The sequence below is a fragment of the Gopherus flavomarginatus genome, chromosome 7 (assembly GCF_025201925.1).
Source record: "Gopherus flavomarginatus isolate rGopFla2 chromosome 7, rGopFla2.mat.asm, whole genome shotgun sequence".
NCBI classification, from domain to species: Eukaryota; Metazoa; Chordata; order Testudines; family Testudinidae; genus Gopherus; species Gopherus flavomarginatus.
Window position 1 is genome coordinate 45,638,860 of NC_066623.1, and position 17,609 is coordinate 45,656,468.

At 49.6% G+C, this 17,609-nt stretch overlaps 1 protein-coding gene and 1 non-coding gene across 2 annotated transcripts in view; both read right to left on the reverse strand.

Moving 5' to 3' along the window:
* LOC127055902 (zinc finger protein 707-like) overlaps positions 1-17,609 on the reverse strand; it is a 673,013-nt gene that overhangs the window by 460,346 nt on the left and 195,058 nt on the right. The gene's annotated exons all lie outside the window — the stretch shown is intronic.
* Positions 1,754-1,835, reverse strand: TRNAS-GCU (transfer RNA serine (anticodon GCU)). The gene has a single exon. It is a non-coding gene; the product is annotated as a tRNA-Ser (tRNA).

Sequence of the window (17,609 nt, forward strand, 5' to 3'; positions counted from 1 at the left end):
TCCTCGCTGTTGACTATTTGTGCCTTAGTTGTAATAGGAATTTGTCTCTTTTCACCTTCCAATCATTGGGTCTTGTTATGCCTTTCTCTGCTAGATTCAAGAGCCCTTTAATAACCAATCTTTTCTCTCCATTAAGGCACTTCAACACTTCAGCGAAGTCACCTTTCAATCTTCTTTTCATAAGCTTAACAGGTTGAGCTCTTTCAATAGCTCACTAGAAGGTATTTTTCTCTAGCCCTCAGAACATTTGGTAGCTCTTTGCTGCCCTAGCTCCAATTTCACAACATCTTTTTCAAATGAGGACACCAAAACTGAAAGCTATTCCAATATCAGTCTCACTGATGCCATGTCACCTCCTGTGACGTTATTGACATACTCTGTAACTGTATAGATCACCGTTGCGACCACTGTTCTATATTTGCAGTCAATATTGTAGAAAGGTTGTTTTGTAAGGGGTCTATGGAGAGGTTCAGAATGGCTGATTATAATGATGCTATCTCTAGATGTGTATCATTTTTGTAGTTGATGTTATGAATATTGGCTCTATGCTGCCCATATTTCAAACTTGTGCCATAATGGGGGACAAAACAGCTACCTTGTTAGAAGTGGCTTTTCCTATAGATGGAACCTGGGATTTAAACTCCCAATGATCGCACTCTGTTTGGGATCCCTTTGAATTCCTCTCCCAGGTCTTTGACACTTTCATCTCCACTCATAGCGACTCTGATAGAGGATTAAAGAAGTCAAAGCATCATCTCCAAGCACAGACAACGGAGAATGCTTCATCACATGACACTTTGAGAAGTGGATGGATAGAACGTGATGAAGATAAACTCTGCCTGGCTCAGACAAAAGATAACAGTTGTGCAGTGATGAGGAAGCAGGGAATCTCTGAGTCACCCGTCCACGGTCGTGTCTTCACAGTGCTCCCAAGCTGGAGAGTGAAGAACCCCCTCGGTCCCACCGTGAGACTGAGGAACAGGAGGCCTGTCACCCCCATTCCTGCCGTCCTGCATTCCTGGTGTCCAGCATCCCAGAGGGCCTCCGTGCCAGCAACGAAACCCAACCGTCGTCTGGACTCCCCAGTGCTCCTCCTCAGCGGTTCTAAATCAGCGGGAGAGTGGAAGGTCCTGGGCATCGCGCCGGCACCTGGGATCCACTGCACCTGAACAGTGGGGAAAGGTTTCTGTGTTGGGGCATTGTTTAGTGTTTTCTAGTTTCCAAGGGAGGGTTTATGGGCCTGAGCGTTAAGCTCCCAAACCCAGTCACTGTTTCATTGTATTCATTAATTTTGCATTTTCCCCTGTTCCCCCAGCTTTCTGTACCTTTACCCTGACTACACTTACCTTTGTTTGTGCCAAACCACCTTGTCTCCTCTTTATTTTATTTACACTTCAGAAGGAGGGAGGCAAAATCCACTGGTGATAGAGACAGGAGGGAGTCGAGTTTGTATCTTCTGAGAAAAGGGGCTTTTTCCTTTCCTATTTCTCCCCTACCATTTCTAACATTTTCCTTTGAAGCGTTGCCTTATTCAGCTTGAGGAAACATTAGCTTTTAAGATAAAAACTACGAAATACAGAACTAGAGACATTTTTTAGAAATCTGGGATTTAGACATTTTATTTAAAACCGGGCGGGGGGTGTTGGAGTTTCTGAGAAGGTTTTTGTTTGCAAGAAGCAACATTGTTTTGTCTGTTATTGTACCAAGTGGGGAGATGGTTGTCTATAAAGGAAGAGTCAAGACTAAATGCAACCAGTGAGGATGGGATTTGAACCCATCCATGCAGAGCACAATGGATTAGCAGTCCATCACCTTAACCACTGGGCCACCTCACCTGAGCTATACCAAAAGGGACAGGAGGAGAAATCTAAGGCCGACAGAGATAGGGACACGAAGGAGTTTTTAAATACTAAGCGTAAGCAGGGTCTGAATGAGCTCCCTCCTCACATCTAGTGAGGAGCTGGGGAAAGACTTCAGGAACAGACCGTGTTTGCATAGACACACCTACTCTGCCTAGCTATGCAGCATGATGGGGCCGCTTCCCCAAAACGACCAGTTTGGGATGGTCTTGGGTTACAAATCACTTTAGGATTGAGTGGAATAAAATGTTATTCTCCTTCCTGTATGAGTGAAGGGCAGCAGAACAGACCTAGTCCATCCTGATGGATGAGGAATAGCTTTTATTGGACTGCAGAGAAGGATTGAGGACATCACTCTAAAACAGTGGTCCCCAAACATTTCACATTGTGCCCTCTTAGCCATGGCTGTGGCCCCTCGGAAGCCACGGTCGAGAAGCAGGGCTGGGAGTGGGGCTGTTGCTTGCTGGGGAGAGGGGTGTGGACAGGGGCAAGGGGGTCATCGCTGGGCTGGGAGCCAGAGGCCCAGACTGAGGGTGGGGTTGGGGAAGAGCTGGGACAGAGTGGGGCTGAGTGGTGCTTCCTCCCTGCCCTCCATGGGGGCTGACTCAGGTCCTGAGGTGCCCCCACGAATGTTCCTTTGTGTCTCCCTAGGAGTCATACCCCACATTATGGGGACCACTGAAGCCTACTCGCTAAGCAGGGGCTAGTGATCCCAAAGCCCAGGGAAAGGGGGAACAAGTGTGGGGGCCCCAGCACCAGAACCATGCACCCCCTTCTGTCTGTGGCTCTGCCCCCTTCCACCCATAGCCCCATCCACTATCACCTCTGTTCCACCCCTTCCCCCACCAGCCCCACCCTGTCACTCCTTTACCCCTGCCCCGCTGCGGCCCTGAGACCAGAGAAGCTCCGTACACCTGCTGCAGCCCCTGGGCCGTAGCAGGGAGTGGGAGCTCCTCCAGCCCTGGGGCTGACATAGGGGAGACTATTGCAGGGTGGCCTAATTTGGCCGGGGTCCCAGTCATGGGCCCCACTGTCCCCTTGGTGATGCAAGGTTTGGGGAGACTGAGCCCCCCCGACCTCCATTACATGCCGCCCAGGCTACCGCTGCTCAGTGTGGGGCCAGTCTCCCTGTGTTTTCTGCTGCTTGTGCTGGGGAGCATGTCCGGCACTAGGGGTGGGGCCCCCAGCAGCCACCCAAGGCTCCAGGGGTCAAAGGGCACCGTGTGGCAGTGCAAAGGTGCTCACTGCTCTCCCCTGCCCCAATGCTCCTCCATGGGCCCATAGAGGGTTGGGGGGAGTGAGGAGCAACGCTATGTGCTCCATGCGTCCTGGTCACTTTCCCCACCTGGGCTGTGCTGTGAGGGGAGCATCAGAAGCTGCTGCTCTCTGCCCTCCCCTTATGCAGCCCAGCTGAGGAAAGTGACCTGGATGCAGGGAGCTCGGATGACGTCACTTCTCATCTCCCCACCCCCACAGCCCCTAGGGGTACCCGGAGGAGCAGCATCCCAGGGAGGAGCAATGCTAGCTGCTCCATGCACACAGATCACTGTCCGCACGTGGGTGCAGGAGGGGGCGCAGGGGTTGGGGACAAAAGAGCGGGAGAAGGGGTTGGGGTGAAGGGGGTGCATGAGAGGGGCAGTGTCTGGTGGCACAGGAGGGGGTGCAGGGGTTAGGGGTGAAGGGAATTCAGGAGAGGGCAGTGGCTGGTGGCACAGGAAGGGGTGCAGGGGTTAGGGGTGAAGGGGGTGCAGGAGATGGCAGTGGCTGGTGGCACAGGAGGGTGTGGAGGGATTAGGGTGAAGGGGGTGCAGAAGAGGGGTAGGGGTTGGATCGCAGGGGTTAGGGGTGAAGGGGGTGCAGGAGAGGGTCAGGGGCTGGTGGCACAGGAGGGGGTGCAGAGGTTAGGGGTGAAGGGGGTTCAGGAGAGGGGCAGTGGCTGGTGGCACAGGAGGGGGTGCAGGGGTTAGGGGTGAAGGGGTGCAGGCGAGGGGCAGTGGCTGGTGGCACAGAAGGGGGTGCAGGGGTTAGAGGTGAAGGGGTGCAGGAGATGGCAGTGGCTGGTGGCACAGGAGGGGGTGCAGGGGTTACGGGTGAAGGGGGTGCAGGAGAGGGGCAGGGGTTGAGGCGCAGGGGTTGGGGTGAAGGGGGTGCAGGAGAGGGTCAGTGGCTGGTGGCACAAGAGGGGGCGCAGGGGTTAGGGGTGAAGAGAGTTCAGGAGGGGGCAGTGGCTGGTGGAACAGGAAGGGGTGCAGGGGTTAGGGGTGAAGGAGGTGCAGGAGAGGGGCAGTCGCTGGTGGCACAGGAGGGGGTGTAGGATTAGGGTGAAGGGGGTGCAGGAGAGGGTCAGTGGCTGGTGGCACAGGAGGGGGTGCAGGGGTTAGGGGCGAAGGGAATTCAGGAGGGGGCAGTGGCTGGTGGCACAGGAAGGGGTGTAGGGGTTAGGGGTCAAGGGGGTTCAGGAGGGGGCAGTGGTTGGTGGCACAAGAGGGGAGTATGGGAGTTAAGGGCAAAGGGGACACAGTGTAGGGGTTAGGGCACAGGAGGGGGCAGGAGTTGGGGTGAAGGAGGCACAAGGGTTGGGAGTGCCGGAGCTAGGGGGTAAAGGGAGAGGGGGATCGTCCAGGGGCGATGGGGAAGTGCCAAAGTCTAAGTTTTACCCAGGGCACCATTTCCCCTAACGCTGATCCTTGGTAACATTTCTTGCTGGGACGGGGAGGGGAGAGAGATGAGGCGTTTTCTCTCTGTTTCCTTCCTCTCCATTTTTTGCTCCTTCCTTCAATTCCAGAATCCTCCCTTGTGTTTCAGACTGTGCAGTGACGCCCTCCCAACCCCAGGCCTCTGGAGCCTTTGGAGCAGAAAGATCCCAGGAGCTGAGGGTGAATCCAGGAGTGAGTAGCTGGCAGGAAGGAGTCCTAGCAGTTCTTCTGGGAGCACAGGTGAGGAATGACTCCCCCTTCCCTAGATTGTCCCCATGGGAACAGGGAGGGTTGTGTGATAAATTCCTGTAACTCTTCTGCCCCTCTGAGTTGGCAGAAACAAGGGCTGGGTTCAGTATCTAGGGGTTCTGCTTCAATAAAACAATACAAAACTGGCTCGAGCCCCCACCCAGTGACCTGGGACAATTACACATCACCCCCCTGGGTGCCTCTAGGAGGCAATACTTCCCCTCTTGCAAGCAGGGAGTCTGAGCCGCTCCACTCCACCAGCCATTCCATGAACCACTCCAGTGGTCCCTGCAAACTGCTCTGCTGGGGCAGCAAAGAGCCACCAAATGTTCTGAGGGCTAGAGAAAAATGCCTTCTAGTGAGTAGTGAAAGAGCTCAACCTGTTTAGCTTATCAAAAGAAGATTGAAAGGTGACTTCACTGAAGTGTTGAAGTGCCTTCAGGGAGAGAAAAGACTGGGTATTAAAGGGCTCTTTAATCGAGCAGAGAAAGGCATAACAAGACCCAATGGCCGAAAAGTGAAAAGAGAAATTCATATTACAAATAGGGCGCAAAAATTCAGCAGTGAGGATGATTCACCACAGGAACAAGCTACCAAGGAAAGTGGTGGATTCGCCATCTCCTGATGTCATTTAATGAAGACTAGATGCCTTTCTTGAATGTTTTTGCCCCCAAAGTAGCTCTTGTGTCATACAGGAGGTCTGTGATATGCAGGGAGTCAGATTAGATACTCTAATGGTCTCTTCCGGCCATAAAGTTGACTAATTTCTGAAAAACAGAGTGCAGCATTGGGAGCAGCGTCTGATGTTTTCCTGTCTAGCTGGCTTGCTGCCTAGAACGAACACTCCTTGAGTGGGGTGATCCACACGGAGTAGCTCAAACCTCCAAAGGTCCAGGCCAGGGGCAGGAGACTGGCACAGCAAGGGAGGGGTGTGACAGTGACATCACAAAGGCCTTTTGCAGTACCTCAGACTATTGGTCCAAGGTGGTGGGGAGGTGGTGACCTCACAGAGAGATGCTGACATCAGCCAGGCAGGACAGGGGTGAGGGGCCAGGGAAACCTCAGAGACCCTTGGGGCTTTGCTTCAGCAAGTCTCCTTCTCCAGGTCTCTCTTTGAGGACTGAGAGAGTATTTGGGTTCACGGACGTGAGCGCCAGGAGGAACTTCTTTTGAGTTTTCTCCTTCCCTTGTAGTGATTTTACTAGAAAACTGCCGTCCCTGTTTAGAAGGTTAAGAGCCTCCTCGAAGGAAGGGGTATCATGGGGTTGTCACAGTTCAGATGCCAATGCCCCACCGCCCCCACTGTTAGGAAGCTCCTGCCACCTGCTCTGTGTTTGCAGGGCGGGAGAGAGCAGCATCCACGGCAGAGATTTGCTCCTGGCTGCCGGAGCAGAGCAGCAGGATTAGCTGTCAGAACTTCCTGGAGCTATGAAAGGGGAGGGTCCCATGGCTTTGTAGCAGAATGCAGGGCAGGTGAGTTCATGGCAGGCATTATGGGATACTGGAGGAGGCCAGTTATGGTTATATAATGAACGGCAGCATCGACACTGGCACTCTGTCCCTTAAAGTTTGCTGCAAAAAGCTCTAGGCCTCTCATCGAAGTAGTTTTATTTTGTCACCAAAACAGGGCAGTTTTGTCACCAGATGTGGCATTGCAGTGTGTACACCAGCCAAGAGCTGTCGACCGAAGGTGGTCAGACACTGTGTTTTAACCAGATGCAAGCACCATGGCTTAACTGGCTAAAGCACTTACATTGTAAGCAGGAGATCCTGGGTTCAGGTCACTAGGGGAGTGGCTCTTTGGGTACATGGTATTGGCTACTGTCAGAAGACAAAATTCAGAGCTAGATGGGCCTTCGGCCTAGCCCAGTGTGGTTTTTCTTATGGTTTAAATTATGCTCAGAGCCACTGATAATAGAGTCATTGAAAGTTTGGGAGATAAGAGCCTCCAAGGACAGAGGGGCTGTCAGGAAGTCGCCCCTTCAATCCCCCACACACAAAGGCCCTTCTTAGAAAAGGCAAAATCCTGAAGAGAAAAAACATCAAAGAAGACTCCAGAAAGACAGATTTTTAAGATATAATGAGTAGTTTATTACCTGACCAGGGACTTGAACCCTCAGATTAAAAGTCTAGTACTTTACCAACTGAGCTAGTCAGACTCACAAACAAATACAGCAAGTTGGTGCAGAGGAGAAACTAGTCAAGGAAACGAAAGCAGGAAACAAAAGGGGAAACCTGCTACTCTCTCTGGCCTGGTCAACACTACGAGTTTATGTCACATTAACCCTGCATCCGTCCACACAAAGAAGCCCTTTATATTGATATAAAGGGCTCTTAATACCGGTATCTGTACTCCTCCTTGATGATGAGTAGTGCTGAAATCAGTATTGCCATGTCAGATTAGGGTTAGTGTGGCTGCAATTTGACGGTATTGGTCTCTGGGTGCTATCCCACAGTGCACCATTGTGACTGCTCTGGGCAGCAATCTGAACTCGGATGCACTGGCCAGGTAGACAAGAAAAGCCCTGTGAACTTTTGAATTTCATTTCCTGTTTGCCCAGCGTGGAGCGCTGATCAGCACAGGTGACTATGCAGTCCCAGAATCAAAAAAGAGCTCCAGCATGGACTGTTCGGGAGATAGTGAAGCTGATCTCTGTATGGGGAGATGAATCTGTTTTATCAGAACTCCGTTCCAAAAGACGAAATACCAAAACATTTGAAAAAATCTCCAAGGCTATGATGGACAGAGGCCACAATAGGGACTCAACGCAGTGCTGAAACTTAAGGAACTGAGACAAGCGTACCAGAAAGTCAAAGAATGAAATGGACGCTCATGGAGGGAAGGGCGACTGAGGATTGTAGCTATCCCACAGTTCCCGCACTCTCCAAAAACCATTTGAATTCTTGGCTGAGTTCCCAAAGCCTGAAGGGTCAAAAACATTGTCGCGGGTTGTTCAGAGTATATGTCGTTCCGCCGCCTCCTGCCCCCATGAAAGCAAAGGGAAAAAAAATCCTCTCTCACCTTTTTTCAGTGTCACTGTATGTCTACTGGATGCTGCTGGCAGATGTGGTGCTGGAGCACTACACAGCAGCATCCCCTTCCCTTCCCTTGCGGACGGCAGACGGTACAGTAGGACAGGTATCCATCATCGTCGTCCCGTGAGTGCTCCTGACTGGCCTCGGTGAGGTCGGCCGGGGGTGCCTGGACAAAGATGGGAATGACTCCCAGGTTCATTCATAGCAGCTGGAGGCTGCGCTCCCCTCCCCCCTTTGATCCCTGCTTGCAGAATCAATAAAGTCAGAGTTGTTTCAAATTCCTGCATTCTTTATTACTTCATTACACAAATGGGAGGATAACTGCCATGGTAGCCCAGGAGGGGTAGGGGAGGAGGGAAGCAATGGGTAGGGTTGTTGCAGGGGCACCCACTAGAATGGCATGCAGCGCATCACTTCTGCGGGATCTCTAGGGCTCTGACCCGGAGCGCCCGTTTGTCCCTCTGGTTCTTTAGTAGGCTTGCCTGATAATCTAGGCAGAACTGACCCTCCATTAGACAAAACTTAAAGAAGAGAATGACCTGGGGAGTCATTTCTATTTTTGTCCATAAGCCCGTGGCCGACCCCATCGAGGCCAGCCAGGAGCACCCATGACAGCAGCAGATGGTGCAGTATAACTGGTAACTGTCATTGTCAACTTGCAAAGCAGCAGACGGTACAGTAGGGCTGGTAACCATCTTTGCTAACTTGCAAAAAGCAAGGGGATGCTGCTGTGTAGCACTGCAGTACCACGTCTGTCAGCACTATAAAGAAGACATACGGTGACAGTGAAAAAAGGCTGAACGGGCTCCATGGTTGCTGTGCTATGGCGTCTGGCCGGGCAATCCAGGGAAAAGGGCGCAAAATAATTGTCTGCTGTTGTTTTCATGGAGGGAGGATTGAGTGATGACATTTACCCAGACTCACTCAGGACACTATTTTTGCCCCATCAGGCATTGAGACCTCAACCCAGAATTCCAATGGGCAGGGGAGACTGCGGGAACTATGGGACAGTTACCCACAGTGCAACGCTCTGGAAATTGTATAAAGTCGAGGACACAGGCCCATACTAAGCACATTAATTTGGTGGTGTGCGTCCATGTACCAAGGCTAGCATCAATTTCCTTGGCCAGGCCCTTTGGAGGTTTGAGCTACTCCCTGTGGTCACCCCACTCAAGGAGCGTTCGTTCTAGGCAGTAAGCTGGCTAGACAGTAAAACTTCAGATGCTGCTCCCAATGCTACACTCAGTTTTTCCGAAAACTAGTATCTGTAAAATTAGTCTACTTTCTGGCCAGAAGAGACCATTACAGCATCTAATCTGACCCCCTGCATATCACAGGCCTCCTGCATGACACAATAGCTACTTCTGGGGGAAAGGCATCTAGTTTTCATTGAATGACTTCAGGGGATGGAGATTCCACCACTTTCCTTGGTAGCTTGTTCCTGTGGTGAATCATCCTCGCTGTTGACTATTTGGGGCTTAGTTGTAATATGAATTTGTCTCTTATCACCTTCCAATCATTGGGTCTTGTTATGTCTTTATCTGCTCCATTCAAGAGCCCTTTAATACCCAATCTTTTCTCTCCATTAAGGCACTTCAACACTTCAGTGAAGTCACCTTTCAATCTTCTTTTGATAAGCTAAACAGATGGAGCTCTTTCAATAGCTCACTAGAAGGCATTTTTCTCCAGCCCTCAGAACATTTTGGTGGCTTTTTGCTGCCCCAGCTCCAATTTCACAGTATCTTTTTCAAATGAGGACACCAAAACTGGAGACAGTATTCCAATATCAGTCTCACTGATGCCGTGTCACCTCCTGTCATGTTATTGACATAATCTGTAACTTTATAGATCACCATTGTGACCACTGTTCTATATTTGCAGCCAATATGATAGAAAGGTTGTTGTGAAAGGGGTCTATGGAGAGGTTCTGATTGGCTGATTATAATTATGCTATCTCTAGAAGTCTATCATTTTTGTAGTTGACTTTATGAATATTGGCTCTATGCTGTCTGTATTCAAACTTGTGCTATGCTTCTGAGGAACACCCCAGCCAGACAAGTTGGTGTCAGTTCTGCCTAGCCTGCTTGATGGCCCATTAAGGACCATCAGCTCTACAGTCAACCCATTGAGAGAAGGTAGATATGCCTTGTGGCTCAGCAAGGTATGCAGGGACCTGCCTATGGACAAAACTCAAAGGTTTTTCTATGCCACGTGCTGGATAGAGTGTCCTTGGGACAAAGAAAACAAAGACCACATGGCAAGAGACTGTAAAAGGCTGATGCCTCGTCTCCATCTTGTCTTCAGTCCTGCTTCATACCTCTGAAGGGACTTTGCTACAAACTGAAGCTCTGTACAAGGGACTGAATGACCCATCCCAGCTGTGGATGGACTCCAGAGACTTGATTTCAACCTGCAGTTTATTCCATCACTGCTACAAGCCTGAACCAAGAACTTTGCCATTACTGCATGTGAAGGGTTAAAATTCATGTGCATATTATATAACAACCTGGTCTATGGATTGTGCCAGCTCTTTTCCAGACCGAAAGTCCAGAGTATAATCAAGGGACCAGAAGCCTAGCAAATAGTGACCAGCTAAAAGAAAGCTGGGTAAACAGAAAGCCTTGCTTGCTAAGATAGGCTTGGTCAGCAAATTGCCAGGTGTTGGAGCTAAGAACTAAAGAATTGTATCTTATTCAGAGTTGCAGATTGAACAAAGAATCCCTGTTCCTATTGTGTAAGTCTCTTCTGTAGGGAGACGTTCTTCCCAGAGATCCAACCTTGAGTTTATGAAAAGTTGGCAGATGTCAATATAAGATATGGCATCCTTCCACCTCCCTTCCCAGGGACCAATGCCTTGCCTTAAGACACACAGAAAACAATTTTTATTGCCATATACTTTCACTGTTTCTTTGCTTTAACCCCTAGGAATGTACCTGGAGGACAATCAAAGGAGTTGCTCCTTTCCTATGGACCTCAAATCAGAATTCAGCATAGATATTTTATACTAATAACATTTTATCAAAGTATTCATGAAATGTTAACTTGCTAACTTGAGACCATGGGTGGAGACATTATGTAACCTGTTAACCTTTGGCTACTGTGCTTATCATGTCTTGCTGCAAAACCTATCCCTGAGTTTGGAACTCCCTACCCCGTCTCTTTCCCCCACCCATGGAAAATCTATATATTCTATTGTAATCAATTAACAGTGTCTCTGAGCCTAATAAGCAAGGTGACACTCTGCCAGTTCTGTGTGTAATAAACTCCTATTCTTGCCCTCTACATGGTGGAGATTTATGTCCTTCACAGACACCTGCTGAACAAAGAGGAGATTCAGCATCCAGCTTTGCTGAATGTGTCTTCTCTCCCCACAGCTTGGTGATCTTCTGAGGAAATGGAGAAGACTGCCTTTGCCTAGCTGCACATTGCTTGCAAAAGAAACAAGTCTTTTTGGTGGCAAGTGTTGAAAGGAGCCATTAGACAAATGTGGAGACAGGAAAAATGTCCCCCAACTCAACTGGCATCTGTGGATGCTGAAGTCACAACACAAAGTGCTAAACAGTATATGAGCACAGGCTGGTGTCAGAAGAGTCTCTACCAAAGCCTTTTCCACCAGCAGGGGCCTCTCTGTGCGCAGGACTCCTGGTAGTGTGATGGCTGCAGGCAGTGGAGAACTCTATTTTGGCATCTCTTTGTCAGTGAACATCTGCAGAGGCTGTTTAAAGGTCTTTAGATAGTGATCTTTGGGAAGAGCTGGCTGAAGTGTCTTCCTAGTAACCAGAAGATCCTGGCTTGGCCTGCCAGTTCTTCCGTGCAAGTCTTGAGGGAAATGGGGAATGTCTGTAGTTTGGAATTTGCAGGTGTTGTCGTGGACCATCAAAGGGAACAGTTGCAAGCATTTTCTCAAGGCAGGCACCATGGCTTGGGTGGCTAAAGCACCTGCCTAGTAAACAGGAGACCCTGGGTTCAACTCCCAGTAGTACCTTGTTCTACGGGTTATGTCTCCTCTGCTCACATTTTCCTGTGTCTTTCTAGGAAACAGAAGAGACCTCCCTTGGTATCCAAGTCATTGCTTGCTAAGGAAAAGGCTTCTTTGGAGAGAAACATTGGAAAGAATCAAATCACAAGCCTGGAGTAGATGAAAAGGCTGCTGTGACTGGCATTGGCATGGTGGTTGCTTTGACTGCAATTGCTGCAACACAAAAGCCTGCACCACACGTCCTTGTGATTCGCTGGGGATGTCCACACACAGATGTCATGTCATCTTCCTTTTGATTGTCACTGATGAAAAATGGAGCAGCTGGGAGAAAAGTCCCAGAGGCACTTGCCAGGTAAAGTAGAGGTTAGAGATGCAGCACCCAGTGGTGCGTTGCCAAATCTGTCCACTCCTCCCACTGTTTGGTCAATCTTTTGAAGAAGCAGAGAAGACTGCCTCTGCCTTGCAGTGCAAATGCTTCCAAAAGAAACCGGTCATTTTTTTCTGACAAGTGTTGGAAGAGGCACCTAAGAAATGTGGAGACAAGGAAAAGGTCATCGTAACTCAAGTTGCATCCATGACTCTTGAGACCACAACGCAGAGCACTGAGCACTGTACGACCACAGCTGGGGACAGAAGGGCCTTTTTCAAAGGCATTTTCCACTAGCAGGGTCTTCTCTGTGCACAGAATTTCTGATAGTTTGATATCTGCTGGCACTGGAGATCACTATTTTGGCATCTCTCTCTCTGTCTCAGTGAGCACCCGCTGTGGTTGTTGAAAGTCTGTGATGGGATCTATGGGATGCAACTGAACAGTGGGACCCCTGAGCCCTTTGTCCCACCACCTGGGCTCCCTCTCACACATGTGATGCTGAGACAAGCTGTGAATCTCTGGCAGATATTGCACTTACACAGACATCCGTAGGTAGGGATACAGCCAACTGAATTACATGAATGCTTCTGCAGCCACTCATAACACTAATGATAGAAAGTCGCCCCCCCCTACAGCTCTGCAGCCTTGCACCCCTGGATCATACCATCTTGCCTTAATCAGAAGCCTGATCAGTGTGAGTTTATTACAAAGGGTCCACCCCTCCGTCACTGTGAATAGTACATGAAGCAGCCTTGTAATGGAGCTGAGATTTCCCAAGAACTTCAAGCAAAATACACCAGTTTAAGTAGAGCATAAAACAGATTTATTAACTACAGAAAGATGGAGTTTTAAGGATTATAAGTGGTAGGAATAAAAGATCAAAGTAAATTAAAATGGAAATTAAAGATAAATTCACAATCTAAACTTTACACCTTATTACACTAGGGCGTAGTTCAGTTATGCACACAGGAAGGCTTAATGCTTGAGCTGCTGCACATGCTGGGCAGGCTTAAGGTCGGGCTCCCCATGGCAGGAGAGAAGAAGACTCGGCCCCTGGAGGGGCAGGCTGGGGCTTCCTGGATCCCATTTGCTCACAAGCAGCGCCCTGCCCCCGCTCCCAAGTCATCCATGGCGCCCCCAGGTCGGCCAGAATGGAGCAGCAGTTTTCACTGCACTACGTCCACTTATGGCTTACAGGCAACTCCCAGACTCACCACAGTCCACCATCTCGGCCAGAAAGGAGCCCACTCAGCCTCACCATTGCTGCTTTTCCTTCCCCCCAGAACCCCGCTTCTCCTGGGCTGCAAGTAGCCATCCCTGGGATGCCAACAGGAAGCCACAGGGGTCTGTCTCCCAGCAGCCAACCGCACCTCCATCGGTTCAGCCCTCAGAAGGGCAGGTGGGGGTTTCCTGGATCCCAGTTGCTCACAGCCAGCCCAACCTCCACCTCTAAAACCGTCAGTCATGCCCCCAGGTTGGCCATTAAGGAGCCGCCATTCTGTACTTGGACTCAGCTTTGCTTGTTTTCCTTTCACCCAGAACCTCCCTTCTTCTCCTGGGATGCAAGTAGCCACTCCTGGGAAGCCAAGAGGCAGGCACAGGATTCTACCTCCCAGCAGCCAACCACACCTCCCCAGGCTTTGCAGAATGAAGGGTGGTGCTCTACTAAACCCACTTAGCCGCACATCTTCTTCCCTGCCTTCCTCAGCTCAACTTTTCTCTATTGCCCCATTCCTGCCTCACTTCCTCCTTTGCCCACTCACGCAAAGGAGCCCAGCAGGAAGTGAGAGCCTCTATAGGCCAACCTCCAACAGCAGAGGTGGCCAAGCCACAAGCCTCCAAATGGTGACTGGCCTAACTACTCTAGGTTCTCCAGCCTGACACCAAGGTGCTTTCTCCACTGCTGTCAGCATCCTCTGTCATGCAGGGGTTGGAGTTATCCCAGGGACAGGCCAATAGGAGGAGTGCCCTTTCTGAATAACAAGGGGATCTGGGAAAAGGAAGCCAGCATGTTTCTGCCTGGTTTTCAACCAGGGACCTTTTGCGTGTTAGGCAAATGTGATTACCACTACACTACAGAAACTCCACCTACTGGGTTGTTGCTCACTCTGGCACAGACTGATGGACAAATCTAGAGAATGTGGTGGTAGCCCCTCGATAGGTCAGCTGGCAGGGCAGAGGACTGGAGCCAGCACTCAGGAAGTCGTCCTTACCTCGCCCGTGTGACTCCAGCTTGAGGGAGAGCTTCTTTTTCTTCTCCTTGCTGACAAAGAGCAAGAGAAGAATGAAAGGTCAGGTGGGCCAACTCGGTGCAGAAGCCCATGCTGTCTTTTCCTGCTGCATAGCCTGAAATGAGGGACTCGTGGCAGTTAAAGGAACTGCTGCACTCTCAGAAAACATCCCGCCCGTGCATAAAGGATAGAAGAGCCTGTTAGCCTAGCACGCTCCCAACTGAACTGTTTCAGCAGCTGCTAGGTTTCTCTTTGGCCTGTTACTTTTCTGTCTGGGATGTTGTTGTCAGCTGTGGCACAGAAAAAGGACGTCATTGCGAGCTGCCCATGAAGATAAGATTAACTTTTGCCTTCCTTGCTCGGCTTTACTTGCTTCCTCACCCTATTCCTGCCTTAGTTCCTGTGTTACCTGAAGGCAACGGGGGCCCAGCAGTACGAAGAGGAAGTTAGACAGCTAGACCCTGGTGGCAAAAGTTCTACCACTGCTTGCCATCCCACTCTCTTCTCCCAGCTTCACATATTGACCGCCAGGGACTTGGTGCCCAGCAGCGCAACGGAAGGCAGTGGACAGAGCCACCCTCGCCTTGAAGCTCTGGCTCATTAAACCGTATCTTCAGTCGCTGATGGCCAATGAGAGACCAACAGCGCTTGCTATTTTAGCACTTGAAAATGCCATTGGTCAGTCACTGGATCTCTTTAATGCTGTTACATAACAAATGAAAATAGAATCTCAGTGTGACATTCTGTACCTTTGGGGGAGTGTGCTGTAACCCCCATATTCCTCATTTTCATATAATCGTGATCTTATATACAGAGCATGCCTTGTAAGGTATCAGGGGGAAGGATATGATCTGCTGAAAGTCATTTCTCTACCCATAGATGTTTACCATTCATGCATATGAAGTTATGAGAATTGTGCAGTCTGGTTATCACTATGCTGTAAGATGGGGGAGTCGGCCAAATATTAGCTTCCCAGTGACAACAGCAAGGAAAGTAACCAACACCCGGACAGGGTGTCAAACAACCCATCAACAGCCATTGTTCAGCAAGGGAGCTACAGTGCAATCACTTACCTGCAAGAGGACACCCCTGGGGAATTGCTCAGACTTGCTTGGAGAGACGCAGTGATGCTCACCTGACTCTGAAGGGGGAGCACAGCCAAGAGGGAAGAAAGGACATGATAAAAGCAGAGACATTTGCCATGCTTTGTCTCTCTCGTCCACCTACATCTACAGACACCCCCACACCAAGCAACTGAAGCGCTGACGAAAGGGGAGAGCCTGGCTGAAAAACCACCAGCCGGCCTGTGGTGAGAAGCATCTAAGTTTGTAAGGGCATTGAAAGGGTTAAGATCAGCTTAGAGTGCATTTTGCTTTTATTTCACAAAAACAATGAGGAGTCCGGTGACACCTTAAGAACTAACAGATTTATTTGGACACAAGCATTCGTGGGTAAAAAGCCCTCTTCTTCAGATGCATGGAGTGAAAATTGCAGATAGAGGCATAAATATATATTGGAACATGATGTAAAGGGAGTTACCATACAAGGGGAGAACCAGTGTTGAAGGCTAATTCAGTCAGGGCGGATGTGGCTCTCTCCAAGTAATTGACAGGGAGGTGTCAATACCAAGAGAGGGAAAATTGCTTTTGTAGTGAGCCAGTCACCCCTTATCCCTCTTAAAGCTCAAATTAATGGTGTTAAGTTTGCAGATCAGTTGTAACTCTGCAATTTCTCTTTGAAGTCTGTTTTTGAAGTTTTTTGAATGGCTTTTTTTAAATGGCTACTTTGAATGGCTACGTTTAATTGTGTTATTGAATATGAACATGTAAATGTGTTATGGAAGTCCCATGTGGTCCTGTGGTTAGAATTCTTGGCTTTCATTCAGACAGCCTGGGTTCAATTCCCCACACAGGAACAATGCAGAGCTTCTCCTTGGAGGGGAGACAAGAAACAAAAAGAATGGGAAGGGATCCTGCCAGCAGCAGAGCTGGATAGAGTTAGGAGCAGTACTGGATTTGACATGGTGCCATAGTGCTAGGCCCAAGTTCTGAAGGGACCTGTAACAGTAACTTCCTCCCCTCTGCAGAAAGAGAGCCTCAGAGCAGCCTGGATTCAGTAGGGGAGCTGAAACCCCATAGGGCCCTGGGAGCTGTAGTTCCTTGACCCGCTCCCTGCCTTGGAGCAGAGAAGGAACATTTCCCAGCATTCCCTTGGCTGCTATCAACAGGAAAGGGGGAGGGGGGAAGCTGTGAGACTCCATGCGCTGCAGCTTGCTGTGGCTGGGGGGCTGGCTGCTAGAAGGGGGTGCCAGTTGTAAATAGGGAAGAGGTGTGACCAAGGAGTAGAAGGCTTTGGCCCAGGTAGCCCCCTCAGAAGACTTCCCCAGACAGGCTTAGGGATGCTGGTGTGACCTCGCCTGGCAGCCCCCAAAGATGGAACTGGGTGGACTAACTGGACAGGGCCCCTCTCTATCTGAAGTTGGGCAAGAGAGGTATGTGGATCCCACCAGAAGGTAAAATGGTAAGCAAGGAAGGGGAGGCTCTACTGGACCTGGACAGCTTCAGATACAGGACAGGAGGATTTCCACTTCTGAGCCATGAAAATAGAAATTGACTTTTCCTTTCCAGATGTATCTAATATTCAGAAAGGGAATCTAGCCCCTGCCTTCCAGATCTGAACACCTCAAAATCAGGAGTGCTCAAGCTCAATTTGGGCAGCTGTTACTTCATTTCTCCCAAATCAAATATGCTGATCCACTGTCATTTACTGTAGAAAAAGTAGGAGAAAATTGAGCAACAAACGTTGGGGTCTTCACAGTGCTAACGAGGGCTGGAATTGCTATTTTCAACAGCCATTACACTTTTTTTTTAGTTTTGTTTGTTTAAAAGGAAGACAGTGATATTGCACTGGCAAATTCCCCATAGAAACAAAGAATGGAACAAAAGAATAATAAAGGCACCCCAACTTTCCTCATTTATGTAGGACAGTCTTATTAGATGGATCCAGACATCTTCCAATCACAGAAGCTGATAATTGTTCCACTTTACTGCAGTTCTGTAACCATGCAGGAACCTAGAGGAGGAAAGTGCCTAACTCCAGAGTCTGCAGCTGCCTAGGGCCAGTGCTGAGGATTTAGAGTCCCTAGTGCTGCCCTTGCAAGGTTCAAGCATGCTCAGCCTTGGCATTGCC